The sequence below is a fragment of the Cyprinus carpio genome, chromosome A19, assembly GCF_018340385.1.
Source record: "Cyprinus carpio isolate SPL01 chromosome A19, ASM1834038v1, whole genome shotgun sequence".
NCBI classification, from domain to species: Eukaryota; Metazoa; Chordata; class Actinopteri; order Cypriniformes; family Cyprinidae; genus Cyprinus; species Cyprinus carpio.
The window spans coordinates 18227663-18242995 of NC_056590.1; the positions used below are offsets into that span (position 1 = coordinate 18227663).

The following is a 15333-nucleotide window of genomic DNA, read 5'->3' on the forward strand; positions in this document are numbered from 1 at the left end:
GGCTCATACCCCAAAAGTGCCAATTTCAACAAGCTATAAAAAATGATCTGTGGGGTATTTTGAGATAAAATTTCACATACACACTCTGAGGACATCAGAGAACAATTACAGAGCTACGGTCTCTGTCTATAACAGGGGTCGGCAACCTTTTCGGCATGACGTGCCATTTTTAATTTTTCTGGTTAACCACTGTGCAACCCCCCTGTGCATCCCCCCCCCTTTTTAATGCATTCTGTATTATACAAAATACATTAATGCTTTATACAGTACATACACATTTTTAAATGATACGATTAAAAAAAACAATAGGCCTCTTTGATTTTCATGCCAATAGTTTCGGAAGATTTTTTCATGAATTGTTTTTTAAACTTTTCAAAAGTTACTTGAATAACAGATATTCAGTGTGACCGTACTGAACATCACTGTATGTGTGTGTGTGACAAGGCCAATGGATTAAAACCGTTCAGTTTAATCACTGTTCAATATGCGCTGCTTAAATTCACACGTCACTGGCACACAGATCTGAGATCGCGCTGTGCAAAAAGTAACATTCAGAAGCTCATAAACTTGTTGTCAGCACTGCCACACGACTTTTATTAATCAATACTGAATCGATACATTATATTTCTTAGCAAGGAGAGGGGTAAAATTAAACTCAGCTTTATTGTTTGTAGAGAGAGACAGACGCAGAAAATTTACACATCTCTCTCTCTATCTCAAAATGGCCATATTTGAGAAAAAACAATTAGAGTACTTTGCATCACTGGATATAGCTGTCAATCATTTAACATTTCTATCGTAAACGTTTTGTTTGTATATTAATAGTATTGTTGAATATTAAATGATTTGCAGCTTCATCTTACTTCACTCTCTTTAACTTTAAACTGACGCTTCGCGCTCTGCTTCTGTTAACAGTAAACCCCGCCTACTTTGATTTGATTGGCCAGCTCTGACATTTTGACATTGACAAGCACTGTTAGACCGCCGAGGCTTTGATCTGAAGTGCCTATGTGCAGCTCTCTCGCACGCATCCGTAGATTAGCACAAGTTAATTCTCACACTTTAATAGTATTTGTGCTCTGCTTCTGTCAACAGTAAACCCCGCCTACTTTGATTTGATTGGCCAGCTCTGACATTTTGACATTGACGAGCGCTGTTAGCCTGCCGAGGCTTTGATCTGAAGTGCCTATGTGCAGCTCTCACGCGCAAGTTAATTCTGTTAGTTTTATGTGCATTTCTTTTTTTTTTTTGTTGTGTGATTATGAGAAGTTATTACCTCAAAATGTACATCAGTATGCAGTTTTTCCTAATGCTCGCGTGTCAGCGATTATCCCTCTGCGTGCCACTATTGGCACACGTGCCGTAGGTTGTTGACCCCTGGTCTATAACAAAAAAAAAAAAACAGTTCCAGAAACACACTTCACACTTACCACCTCTATCTTCTGTAATTAACCATGGCACTCGCTAATAATATTTTGTTTATTGTGTCCAGATCACACATGTACACAAACATCTCACAGTCTCTCTAACTTAGAAAATAATTCTAGTTTCACTTCTTCAAGTCATTTCTGAAATACTTAGCAGCTCAACTACTTATGCTACGCAGTGCAATGTTGATGCATCAAATCCAGCAAAGGTATTTGGCCTGCACTACTGCCAAACTCTTATTTACTTCCTGTTCTCAGAACTAATTTAATGTCGGTCCAAACTACCACAGTAGTTCTTTGAAGTTATTTGGCCAGAATGGGCACAGAGGTGGCTATAGCAGCTGTCTGTTAGCTAGCCATTGTTTTTCAAGGCCTTTTATAAATATGCCCTCTGTTGATAACGGCACATTTCCGAAAGGAAGAGAAAAGGGGAGGGCCAATTAATAAGAAAAGTCTAGTCTGCATGGAGGTTATTACAATATAACATTGCAGATATGGTCTCCCCATCTTCCCCCACCCATGCGGGAAGGCGGCCACCAGATCACAGTGATCAGGAAGTTTATGTCCCCTGGGACAAAGAAATGAACTGAGCACAAATTGTGCAAATAGAGTAGCCAGCAATCATGCATGATACAGAACTGTCAGTATTTAAAAATGATTGTTAAATCAATACAGGGCACAGTTCCAAGAGTTTTGGGCAGAAAACTACAGGGAGACCTTTATGTTTCTGACAAAAGGTTTACAAATGCTTCTCATTACAAATCTCATGAAATGCTGTAAACATCATCGTCCACAAAATTTGATTATGCAAATGTGAAAAAGAGTGACTAGTGCATGTTGCACGCGTTGCATCTCTTCACATGCAGTGAAGGAGTTCTCAGAATTCACTTTGAAGCGAGCTGCTTTGAAACGCTGAAAACACTGGATCATTAGCTGCTCGTGTGTAAATGATCACAGTTCCGCTCATCACTGTGCGTGTCAACAGCAAGAGTGAGAAAAAGAGACCAATTATGATGCAAAGCATTGTTGTTGGGCCACTAACAGTAATGTAACTGAATTATAATTTGTATAAGATAGGCCATAAATGGTTGACTTAATTCTCAAATGGTGTATGTCGCATAAAAAATAAAGAAAAATTGATTTTTCTCTGCTGATGCGGTCAACCCTACTCACAAACCACGCTCAATAAATAAGCAGAAATGGCTTGTCATTGCAGTTTTCCTTAATTCACGTTCCTGCCATTTCAGCAGCACAACAGAAACCTGACTTCACACATTTCTCTTCAACAACACAAACACTGTCTGCTTGCGGCCAGTGAGTAAATATGGCTGACTTCATTTCTTCTGAAGACGATTAAACAGAGAACCATTTGTATGGCTCGGTCATAAGCCACAGCCTGCAGGACACACGCTGTAATCTTTTGATCACAGTGTCCACATGTTGACCATCACACCTGAAATATAAAATCATAAGAAGAAATGGGAGAAAAACATTGTGCAGTGTAAACCATCATTTTTCATTTCTCATAAACAGACCGGCTTCATTCTGAGGCTGTTCTAAAACAGGCAGCAGTGTTCTGCTCGCTCTGTACGGCTGAATGGTTAGAGACAGAGAGGCTGGAACCCCTCTGTGTGCCATATAAACCCACGGGCAGCATGCCAAACTAACCCTACAGCTCTTCAGATGTCCCCACAGACCCAACATTCAGTTGAAAACTCTCTCTGTGAAATCTATCATAAACAGGAAGGTAGACACTGCCTAAAACCATTCACAGCAGTTGTTGCAAGAACATAATTAAATGACAATCCATAAACAGTAGTACTACTGTACATGAGCATCAATGGTTTGGTCCTTTGCAACACAGAAAAAAAAACTGTTGGACTGAAGGATGTCATATGAACTAGTCAGTAATGACGCTGGTTTAGGTCTCACAACCCTTAATTATGCAATTTCAAGATGATAATAGTTTACAATTCAGTAAGCATGCCAAATGATGATTTAGTAACCAATCTGACTGATACAAAGAGTTCAGTAAAGGATTCTTCAGACTGATTCAAACCAGGAACTCCTGAGTTTCTGAACCTTTTTGAATTATTATATAAAAGAACAAGACTTTTGACTTGGACATTTGTTGCACAGTATGTATTTTGTAAAGTAAACAGAAAGATGTGATTTCTTGCCATTATTTTGAAGTACATGGTCTTTTTTATCTCATGCACTTCAGAGCAGATAGTTACATTGACAACTTTTGTAAAATAGGATTTATTTAGCCATGATACTGTACATTTAGCAGTGGTGACAGATTCAGCGGTGCCAGAAACACTGGAATATGATTAATCTATTCATTTTTATAATACAACTGTTTAGTAATCCTAAAACCCAGAGGACAATTAGAATTTCCTGTTTTGCTATACAACAAAAATGACGTACGTTTTAAATCATTACATACCCTATACATACTGTAAATGTTATTTTCTACAGAAGCACTACAACTACTGTACCAAAGGGTTGTGAATTGATATATTTGATGAAACAGACAACTGTTGTAGAAGCTTACATTTTAAAGCACACAATGGTTTTAAAACCATGTTCAGAGTATCACTCTGTGTAAATGTGTAAATCTCTTCAATTAATAATAAACACAATGCCTATTTTACTCATGAAGCCAAGAACACTATTCTAAAATCAGAAATTCACAAAGGGAATCTTAAAAATTGATTATTCAGAAGCGTTATTATTTATAAAAAATATGATGTTGTACAGTATTCCTCTTGAATGGATCCTGTTTGTTAATATTGCCTCTGTGAATCATGTGAATACAAAAGGTTAAACATCATAATAACAAGAATATAATCTATGATTGCCTGTGGCTTTGTAATACGGCTGACTGAAGTCATAAGTGGATGTGACATTATTCTAATAGTCCAGTTATCTGCAGCATGACCTCCCACGATGGGACCGAGGTAAATGACACGCAGGGTGAGCTTGATGTGGCACAGTATGCACGCTCTCCAGAAGCCTTTGATTTCCCAGCACCACTCTGATAATTTGGTTTAATTAAATTTGCTCTGTTTACGAGAAAGAGTGAGACACTTCCTCAGCAGGAAGCAATTTCTATTTGAGCGGCGTAGAGCGAGTGAGTGCAGTCAACAAAACAACAATCAAACTTACCTCCCTGTTATCCTGAGAAAATTGCAATTGCCCCCTCGTTCGATAACAGAGTGTGACAAGATCAGACGAGCCCTGTTGTGTCTGAGACCGGCCAAACATGTCTGAATACAGCTAACGCTGTCAGCTTCACATAAAAAAAAACAGATCGAAGTGTCGAATCAAAATTCCAGAGAATCTTATCGACATAGCATTAAAGAGAAATTGGCCACATTTAGTTTGTGATTCAGGAGTGAAACAACGGCTTCCCATAATTTCATGTTTTATGTGTCATTAATGAGTTTTAGATTGGTGTGCCATACAGACATTGTAGTTCTTCTCAGGGCAAAACATTCAGAGTCACTATAGCAATATATATTACATACCTACAAAGAAAAGTTTGTACATAGAAACAAAAAGTCACAATGGCCTTACATTTCAAGAATGAAACACTTTTGCTATTGCATGATCTAGAAAATAAAATTATATCTACCCAACATTTGACTAAAATATTTATCTCACATGTGTCTTGGGTCAGTTAAAACATGTTCAATAAATGTTTTACTATGTTAAGCCAATTAGGTTTGCTGTGCAGGGTGATTCTTCAATTAGAAGCACCTTTGACTTTAAATCTAGAAAAAAAAAAAATAAATAAACTTCAAACTACTTTTGAGAAATAATTACCACATGTCCTGAAATAAAGATCTGATGCAATGTAATTTCCATCACAAATCCACACTATCACTAACACAAATTATACTAAAAACAATCTGTGATTGTGATTAAAATGACATTTTTCAGTTTTGTAAAAAAAGTAAACAAGTTTAACTTTCAATATGCATAAATAAAAAGAAATTGAAGTAAAATACTTAAATGCTATTCGATTTGATAATCTTATAAAGCTACTTTCAGATCATGATGTAAAAATCATAAAAGCAATGATATTTCTCATTTCATCACATCTCATTTCCCAAGAGAACTAAAAAGAAATGTTTTTATGAAGAAAAAAAATAGTTCCCAAAAATGCTTGCCATGAAACAGCAGTTTTTGGTACTGTGATTATTCACAATAAAAAAAAAAAAAAAAAAAAAAAAAAAAAAAAAAAATGGGGAACCTGCAGAAAATGGAAGTAGGAGATTTCTTCTACACTTTTTAGAAATATAAAATGGAAGCTAAAAATTCTGTACAAAAATGTACTCTTCAACACTCTTACAACATAGGTAAAAGTGATTAAACACATAAAATAGCTGAAAGCGATTCAAAACTAGAATGATTATTTTGTTTTTTTAATCCTCATAGTGCACAGGAAAGTTACCCTTAATATAGAATCACACAGTTAATGTGAAACCATGAATATACTTTTGTTTGTTTAGTGCTTGAACACATCCTCTTTATTTAGGATGCAAAACTGTTTCATCAGAGCATTTCTTATAACATCTAACTCGAGGAATCATTTCAGCTCTTGTTGGTATGCTGTTCTCAGAAACATTATCATCAGGAAGCTGATGATAGTCTTTGAATTAGCCTTTATCATTTGCATAGTTTTGTGTAGAGCTGAGTCAAAGCAATATTATTATTACATAACATTTGCAATCCATCTACCATGATGATTTACAGCTTTTTACAGCCTTGACAAAATCTGTTTGACAGCAGACAACATTAACCAACAGTTTTCACATGATAAATGAATTTCAAAGTGTTTCAGTCTGGAAACGCTTTCTCAATACTTTTGTATGAGAAACGCGGCATTCTAGTGCTTCCTCCTGTTTCCTTGACTACAGATATACTTGGGTCACTGATATACGCATCACTGACTAACCTGCACGAACGTTCTCTACTTGCACCGAATCAAAGCAGCTCAGATGTTTGCATCCTGCTTGTTTATTACTTAATGATCATTAGCAGAACATCTGGTTTTATTCAATTTACTCACAGTGAACATCTCATCTCCTGCTGTGCATCTTAGCAACGAGCGCTGAGCAATATCATTAGTTTGCCCAAAAATGAACATTTGCCGAAAATGTACTCATCTTCAGACCATCTAAGATGTAGATGAGTTTGTTTCTGCATTGGAACAGATTCAGAAAAATTTAGCAGTACATCACTTGCTCACCAGTGCAGTGAATGGGTGCCGTTAGAATGAGAATCCAAACAGCTGATAAAAACATCCCAATAATACACAAGTAAGCTCCCATCAGTGAAAACGTTCATCCCTGGTTGTCTTCGCACATCAAAATCCACCTTTTTTTTTTTTGCTTTATTATTGCACTTCTGATTCAGATGAGACAACTTTGAGAAAGCAATAATATGGCTAGAGGACTCATATTTCAGCTGGAAGCAACAGAAAAAGTTTTTTAAAAAAATGTAATGATGGATTTGCTTCTTACAAATACACATTTTAACCTCAGAAAACATTAACTGGACTGGAGTTGTGTGGAGAACTGAGATGTTTGGACTCTCATTCTGATGGCACCCATTCACTGCAGATGATCCATTAGTGAGCAAGTGAGGTAATGCTGAATTTCTTCAAATATGTTCCGATGAACAATCAGAGTAATCTACATCTTGGATGACCTGAGTGTGAGTACATTTTCAGCATTCCTTTAAGCTCAATGATAATGTACAGAATTATCCATTTACGCATTGGGGATTATATTCCATTAGATCACTGATTTAGCACAACCCCCTACAGAACTCAGCCACAGCTGTAGAAACATCCATGAATCCAATCAGACGATTCTCAATAGCAAAAACTGCTTCAGACTTCACAGTTCAAACTACTTCTGTTCCATTTAAGATTCCAACCCTTTGAGGGAAACTTCACTCTCTTTTACTCGCACCCTTTCTTTTGACATTTATGAGCAAAACTCCATGAAGCACCAGAGGCATGCTAACCGATATATTGTGAATTCAAAAGCCTTTTTTACTGGTGCTCATTTGCTTCAGTTTTGAGAAACAGCTCCAAGGTCAGAACCAACAATAAAAATGTTTCTGACAATGCTTTGTTGTACCAAAGCATGAAATCTGATTTCTACTATGCAGAAGTAGCAAATCCAGTGTAAAGGACAGGTGCAGAGTAAAACCTGCCACTGCTGCAGAGCTGAAAGTGCAAGCAGCGGAACGGAGCCTGAAGCTACGCTCAGCCAACCAGGAAAACACTATCTGTCTAATAAATATGTGAGGCAGGGCTTCTGTCCCGAGTGTTTGACCTCAATCCTACTGTTTTTGTGTCTAGATGCCTCTTAGATGCTGGGAAACCAATGGATTTAAGACAATACACTGTGATCCTACTTAAACCGCTGTGTCTGCCTTTATAGCTGTCATGTCGCAATGGGTTTATTTTGTGCTGAGAGGGTACATTTAGAGTGCACTGATATTTACAGACTTTGCTGACTTGCAGATAACCATCTGCAACCAACTACTATTTAATGATAAGTTATCTGAGGGCATTACCTTTAGCACTATTCTGACCGGGAAAATTAAAGGTTAAAGATCAGCTGTATAAAGTGAGCATGCGGAAAAAAGATCTGTCTATTTGTTTAAGTTAAAATTGATAAGATAAAGTCCAGTGCTGTTTCCTTAGCAAAGATATTTCTATATGTTTGATATTTTATTTACACAAGTTAATTCATACACAAACCAAGGTTCTTTGCCTTTTGATCAAATCATGAAAGTATAAATATGAAGTGATGCTCATTTGTTTTGACCAGGCTAAAAATTACTTAAATATACATCTGATGAACAATGAATGCGTTGAAATTTTGAAGAAAAAGAAAAGTAATTTTGACAATTTGTGGGGCTTTATATATATATATATAAAAATATATATATATATATATATATATATATAATATATATATATATATATATATATATATAACTAACAATGAACAACTGTATTTGTATTAACTAATGTAAACAAAGATTAATAAATACTGTAATAAATGTTCATTGTTTGTTCATGCAAGTTAACACCTTATTTTAAAATGTTACCAATATTTTTATTTGTGAACTCATGTTCAGCTGTTCTTTTTAATAGTCAACTTCAGGTCATAAAAGCTCTGTAAACACTGCCACAGTCACAAAGATACAATATATCTTTTATTTCATCATGCTGAATGCTCACTAAAAACTGACGTATTAGTGGTATCTAAGCAGGAAACTGACTTGCATGAAAACAAGGGGCGGGATTTATCAAAGGAAGCAATCACATCCAACCTTAACCGATCAGATCCATTTATAGCGCGATGGAGACATTGCCTTCTCTCACGTGAGTTTCCCCCATTCATCTCAATGAGCCTCCAGAAAAGTCATGGCACGCTTTAGGGTCTCTCCAGAAAGTCAATGGACCGAAGGGAGGCAAGCCTCCGCTGTAACTTTACCTGCGGGTGTCACTGTTGGACAGTGTAACTTTATAAAAACGAGTGACTTTTAGACTTTTAATATCATATTTGGTCATATTTGCGCGGTTTTATTTTTGTAATACCGATTATTTTCTCATCCAACTTTTTTAGGAGACACTGCCTCCCTTGCCTCCTCAGAGGAAATGCCCCTGACACACACACATATATATATATATATATATAATACATATATATATATATATTAGGGCTGGGCGATATATCTAACGATATAATCATGCGCATCTAGTCAGTAAATCTGGTTCCGTGATTACCGCTGAATCGCCATCACCTGCTTTCAAATGGACCTGCATTTAATAGACAGAGCCGTAGATCACTGACAAGCTACGAGATTTAGTGTAAATATTGCGTCAAAATCAATCGCAAGCTACGCAATATCGCGTTCTTTGTCTATGTCTATTAATTTGGGATAATTTTGAAAGCAGGTGATGGCGATTTAGCTATATATATGCCTTTTTTGTAATGGCATATTTTGGTCACATAAAACGGAGCAACCATACAGGATTAATAATAATAATAATTATTATTATTGTTATTATTATTATTATTTTATATATTAAATTAAAATGTAAATTATAAAAAAAAATTCAAGTGTTTTTGTAATTATCTTGAAAATATGAAAACATTTCTGAAACACACACTCGTGTATTGAAAGGTATTTAGTACTTTTTACTTTTTGATTAAACCACTTGACATTTTTTAGAGCCATTGAATCAAAATTATAATAAAAAGTATGCTCATATATATCTCAAATATGAACAAATTATTTCATATGCATGGGTGAAGGATTTAATCTAAGGAACTATGGCTCTCACTGTCTTTAGATTATTGTTTACATGTTGGATTAATCCTTGTTTAAGGTCAAGCACATGTTAGTTGTGTTTAAATATCCCATGTCTCTTATACAGGAGCATAACTGAGAAATCAACAGATGACTCGCGTCTCTAATATGCTTAAAACTCTGATACCAAATTATCTTAAGACGTACACATGCCATCAATATCATTCCGTTACATTCCACCTTTCCCTCAATCGGTATGCAGGGAATTTCGTCATATAAATAAGCAGCGCTCAGAAACAGTGCCCGTCCGTCTGTCCTCTCTCACGCGTGCCACACAAAATACAGGAGAGAAGTTCACAGTCATACGGGCTCGGGCTCAGTAAAGATATGTCTCGCTCCGCGCAACTTTTCCAGTCATGTAATGTTCGGGTGGGCTGATGTTAAAGGACCACTTACCTCAGACGACCATCCGTGGATCAGCTGTTTCTCCACTCTCGAGTTTAGAGGAAAAGCGCAGGTTCCGCGAGCTCACAGCAGCACTCAAACAACATGCCGTATTTAAAACCGATCACGGAGGACAGTGCCAGTGAGGCAGGAGAGCTGCAGTGCGCACCGCGATGCGTACCCCTACCACACACACACACACACACACCACACCGGTGTTACGAGATTTTCGGTTTCAGTGGGCGGAGCATACATGAATATTCATGAGATTCCCGGACATGCGCGTGGAACTGAGAATTTTCTCAGCAGGTTTAATGGAATATTTTAAAAAAGGTAAATATATTTACAGCGTTGCATAAACCTATGCCCAAACTACATTTGTTCATAATTTTGTAACAGTTTATAATGTTTTTATTAGTCTGCACTTTTTGTGCAGTCGTCACTTACTGAATGATTCCAGACATTCAGCATAAATGTATACATTACTTTGATTTCAGTTCGTTGTGCTGTAGCTTGCAATGCTTTAAAACTATGTTGTTAGTTGTTATCATTGAGTACAACAGCTGAAATAAACTTGTAATTGTGTACTGATCGTTTTTCATCTATGCTGGTGTGATTGTTCTTAAACTGTTAGGCTTAAGCAATATTTACAAAATGAATAGGAATCTAAAGACCACACACACAAGCGTGAATGTGTTCCTTTAAAAGATAAAATTTTAGATTAAACACAATTGTATGGACAAAAGTTTAAAAGAAAACAAATACTTCGCTGCATTTTATGGAATAGAATAAGCAATTTCATGTTAAAAATAATTTTATTAACAAATGTTCATAAGTGTGCTTGTGCTTGTTTTGATATATACAATACTGTTCTAAGGATTTGTATTAGTAAGGTTCTTTGTTTATGTTCACCAACTGCATTTAGGCTATCGGATTACAAAAAAAATATTGAAAAACATTAATATTGTGAAATAATTTTACAATTTAAAATAAAAAAAATTTCCTCCTGTGTTGTCAGATCTCAACTTCTCTCCAGTGTCTCATGATCCTTCAGAGATCATTTTATGACTTAGCCTATAGTGTTGAATAAGTGTTGTGCATCAAAATAGACCATGCATTTGTATCAGTCATCATCACTGTGTATCATCCAGGTACAGTGTAACACATGGTCAAAGAACAGATGACAGAGAATAACATCAGTGTAGGTTTCAAAATGCATATTAGGCCACTGATATGGTGGTTAACGTTATTTCATTTATTGCCAGATGACAGTTTTAAAACTTAAAAGGTAACAGAAGAGCATAAAAATAAATAACTGAAATGGTAGTTGGATCTGCGCTACTATTGGAAACATGTAGCTGTAATCATCCAGGTGTTCTGGGATTTTTTATTTCACTGTGCAAATGGAACCTTAAACCTTGTGATAACCTTAATTTGTGAATTGATATTTGTTTGTAAAAATGTTTAACTATTTTACATTGGAAACAGGAAAAAAGAAGAAGACAACATTTTAGCAACATGTTCTTGCAGCAGTGCATGTATGATTGTATCACGGTTAACAACCAGACAGCAGACAATTCACAGCCAGACAACATGGAGATTGTTGAACGGAATAAGTTAAGACATGGACCATCACACCGGTATACAAAATATGTTTATATAGGTTTAATTCATTTGTTGCAGGCAGTGATGTATTCAACAAATGATAACAATTAATAACAGACACAGTTTTAAAGCATCGCAAGTTACAAATGAAGAGCACAAAGTACTGAACTCATTGTATACAAGTAGCTGAAGTTTGCTGTGCTTTATCCTAACATTACACAAAGAATGTCTGCAATCATTCAGTCAGAGACGACTGCACAAAATGTGCACTGTAAACTAATAAAAACATTATAAATGGTTACGAAATGATAAACAAGTGTAGTTTGTGTTAAAAAACAACTTTATATATATATATCCCATCCCATTAAACCTGCTGAGATATATAGAAGCATGAACTAAAATTCTCAGTTCCACCTGGTTCCACGCGCATGTCCTGGAAACTCATTAATATTCATGTATGCTCCGCCCACTAAAACGGGAAATCTCGGAAACCGAAAATCTCGTTACACCAGTGCTGCTGAGACTCTGTCCCCGGGATCCTCCGCTACACTTCACAGATGCAGAGGGGTGTAGTGACAGATCCCAGCAGCGTAATGTGTCACAGGAACTGTACGGCCACTGCAACAAAGCACAAGTGGCTGCTTTCAGTTTGTGGTGTGTGGATGGCATGTGAAAATTAATAAATAAGGCTATGTTTTAAAAAATAACAATATTTTATGTTATAAGGTAGTTTAGAGCAGGGATCTTTAACCTGTCTCTGCATTTTTCAAATTGAGTGCTGTATTTTGAAAGAATAGTTGACCCAACAGTGAAAATCTTCTAAAAATGTACTCAATCTTGGGCCTTCTGAGAAGTGGATGAGGTAGTTCCTTTTTTCGGAGTGAAATTGGAGAAAGTTCGCATCACATAACTTACTCAACAATGGATTCTTATGGGTGCCATCGGAATGAGAGTCCAAACAGCTGATAAAAAAAAGAACATCAAAATAACCCAATAAGTCTGTTGTTTCTGGCTAAAATATGAGTCTACAATCCATAGTAACACTTCCTCCAGTGAGAAAGTCCATTCCCATATTTGTTTAGAACTGTTTTGGACCATTTTGCTTGCATATGGTGTTTGGTCTGTGCATAGTTCTCTCCTGAGTCAGATGAAATAGTTTTTCACTGGAGAATGCAATATCATAGATAGAGGGTTCATATTTTGGTAAGAAGAAACAATTAAAAACATCTTGATGGATTTGTTTCTTACAAACGGATGTTTGAATTGATGAACTGCCGTTGTGTGGATTACTTGTGGATTATTGTGATGTTTTTATCAGTTGTTTGGACTCTCCTTCTGACGGCACCCATTCACTGCAGAGGACCCATTGTTGAGCAAGTGATGTAATGCAACATTTCTCCAAATCTGTTCTGATGAAGAAACAAACACATCTACATCTTGAATGGCCTGAGGGTGAGTACATTTTCAGCAAATTCTGATTTATAAATGTATTTTCATACTTAATTGCTTACTTATGCAAGGCCATTAAAGTAATCTTTATTGATATAAAGCTATAAAGTCATTTACTTGTACATTACATTTGAACTTGACTTAATATATGTTAAATGTAAGAAGGACAGAGAAACATTTACCTGAACATAACCTTTAGTTTAAGTTAACTTAATATTGTATATTGTAGTTTGTTGCATATTGTGTTTTATAGCATTTTTTTTTAAATATACATTGTTATTCAGTTCATTTAGTGACTGCTTTCTAAACACAGTATCCGGTGCTTGGTGTCTGACTTCCTGGGGAATATCCAAAATTATACTTAGAACAAGAAGCAATGACAGCAATACCAAAATGACTTTTTACATGCATTCCCCTCCCTTGAGCATTCTACCTTATTGTTTATGCTTCAGTGCTTGTAGTTTTCTTTATTTCTGATTAAATGGTGGCAGGAGTATTCATTGTCATTGTTTCAGTAAGGAAAAGAGAAACTTGTTTTTAGAAAGGGCTTGATAGGAAGTTCACCCTTCAAGCTAGTGTCTAAATATAGTTCTAATGTGTGAGCAAAACTGTGAGCTTAGTTGTTCATGAAAGAAACGCTTTGGTCATCAGAAGCATGAGAGCTGAGCCTTAGAACACTAAGTGACAAGACGTTTTATGCACCATCAGAAGTAGTCGACTTGTTAGTTCCTCAAAACAGTAACATTGATTTGTTATGTGAAAAACTGCATGCTGACTCCGTGCTGACACAATATATTTCTCACTAGTGTGCACATTTATTTAGCTGTAGAAGTGTCACAATAATAAATAGCTCTAAAGCACAAATATTGATATTGTTCATGATAACGTACATACTTTATTTTGGACTAATATATAGCATAGTTATGTAGGCCTGTAAATAAAAGTATTAATGTATGTATCTAAATTATCTCCATTAAATTTGTTTCATATGTGTTACTACTTAAATATTCATAACTTAAGTTTTTAGGGCTTACACAGCTTATGTCTGTATATACTTCTGAAATGTATCTCAGCTCAGATGTTCTTCAGCATGATGTAACTTTAACTACCCATCTGTGTCAGAAATAGCTACAAGTATTTAGTTGTGCTGTCGGTTTGAGTTTTCAAACTCCCTGAAGAAATCAATTCAAAAGGACAGGGCGTTCAGTTTCAACTCTGTCATGTTTCTGTTCTTACAACATCTCCGCGGGAGTGTACAAAATGTCACAGTAGGAGTATGTTCTGTAAACAGCAATTATTGATGGCACATAATTGCAAAAGGTTGTGGGAATCATCTCGAAATCAACTTGTTTGGTTGATTATAGATATAATATGACATGATCATCATGATTTCTTCCTGAAAGTGCATTTCAATAAATTAATATTGACGACTGTCCAACAGATTTTGTATCGGTGTGTGAAGGAAGATTTAGCGAGATGGATCTATGGATATGAACTGAATGAACTTGACAGAAAATATGGAAGGAACCTTGGAGAGGCACACTAAATAATCCACTATCCACTTGCGCCATCTACTGGATGTGTTTCATGTTTTGTCAATAACATGCTTAGCAAGCAGAAATCCCAAACTTTCTGATAAATTAAATCACTTTAATGCATTTGATGAAACAGACACGCTGTTTTTATAAGAACAGTACATACTTTATGTACTACGTACATATACGTAGATGTTATATTGACGGAAAATATATATTTTTTTAAATAGTGATATAAGAATTTAAATAAATAAATAGATAAGTAAATAAATGATTAAATTACGTAAAATATTAAATATAATATAAAATAAATGACAAAAAGTATATGTGAAAGCATATACTTAGTAATTTTTAACCTTTTTTTTTTTTTTTTTTTTTTTTGCTTGGGAAAAAAAATCTATGGCTTTGGTGAAAATTAACTCATTCTCCTCTGACACAATGCTTTCGTATTTTGTCATAGTTTTTATAGCACATTTAATTTATTTTAACATCGCAGTTTTTTAAATGCTTTCATATTTTATGTG

General features: G+C 35.6%; 1 protein-coding gene across 2 annotated transcripts in view; it reads right to left on the minus strand.

The window, feature by feature from the left end:
* LOC109111482 (phosphoprotein associated with glycosphingolipid-enriched microdomains 1-like) overlaps positions 1 to 10441 on the minus strand; it is a 51726-nt gene extending 41285 nt beyond the window's left edge. The window contains exon 1 of one of the 2 annotated variants that reach the window (XM_019124424.2): positions 10233 to 10441. The gene's annotated coding sequence lies outside the window, so the exon portion shown is untranslated. The remainder of the gene's footprint in view (positions 1 to 10232) is intronic. The other variant, XM_019124422.2, reaches the window with a different exon arrangement.
* Positions 10442 to 15333: the final 4892 nt, after the last annotated feature.